The 988-nt window shown below is 37.1% G+C and overlaps 1 non-coding gene across 1 annotated transcript; it reads right to left on the reverse strand.

The window, feature by feature from the left end:
* Positions 1 to 566: 566 nt before the first annotated feature.
* Positions 567 to 637, reverse strand: LOC122235169. The gene has a single exon (XR_006213303.1). It is a non-coding gene; the product is annotated as a small nucleolar RNA SNORD56 (small nucleolar RNA).
* Positions 638 to 988: the final 351 nt, after the last annotated feature.

Consider the following 988-nt stretch of genomic DNA (forward strand, 5'->3'; position numbering starts at 1 on the left):
GTCAGCACAGAGCCCCCGTGCAGAGCTCCAACCCAGGAACTGTGAGATCATGACCTGAGTTGAAGTCGGAGGCTTAACCGACTGAGCCACCCAGGTGCCCCACCCTGTGTGCATATTCTAATGTAAACATAATCTCTCTGGGATAAATGTCCAGGAGTATAATTGTTGAGTCACATGGTAGTTACATGTTATTATTATTATTATTATTATTATTAATTTATAAAATGTATACTCTCAAATTATCTTCCACAGTGGCTGTACAATTTTACATTCCTGCCAGCAATATATGAATGATCCACTTTCTCCACATCCTTGCCAACATTTGATGTTGTCTCAAGGATTACATTTATCCATTTTGATAAGTGTATAGTAGTGGTATCCAACTGTGGCTTTAATTTGTATTTCCCTATTTCCTAATGCTGTTAAACATTTTTTTCATGTACTTGTTTAACATCAGTATATTCTTTTTGGTGAAAATTCTCTTCATGGCTATGTTCATCTTCTAATTGGTTTGTTTGTGGGGTTTTTTCCCTTTCCTTAACCTCCTTTTTCCCCCTCTTATTTCTTCACTCAGACCCAAAATATCAATACTCACTAGGCGAACTGTTGTTAACAAAAAATATTGTTATCACTGTAGTTTTTTCCTCTGCTTTCACTATTGATGTTGAGATTTCATTACACATTTTAGATACCAGTCTTTTGTCAAATACTTGACTATCAATATTTTAGTGCAGTGCTTGCTTTTTCATCCTTTTAAAAGGGTCTTACACAGCTAAATTATTAATTTTTATGGTGTCCCACTGCATGCACTTTTTTCTTTTTGTGGGTTATATTTTTGTGATAAAGTCAAAGAATTTAGTCCTAAATATATGTGTTTCAGGACTCCTGGGTGGCTCATTTAAGCGTCTGACTTCGGCTCAGGTCATGATCTCATGGTTTGTGAGTTCGAGCCCTGCGTTGGGGCTCTGTGCTGACAGCTTGGAGCCTG

The sequence above is a fragment of the Panthera tigris genome, chromosome F2, assembly GCF_018350195.1.
Source record: "Panthera tigris isolate Pti1 chromosome F2, P.tigris_Pti1_mat1.1, whole genome shotgun sequence".
In the NCBI taxonomy this organism is placed as follows: Eukaryota; Metazoa; Chordata; class Mammalia; order Carnivora; family Felidae; genus Panthera; species Panthera tigris.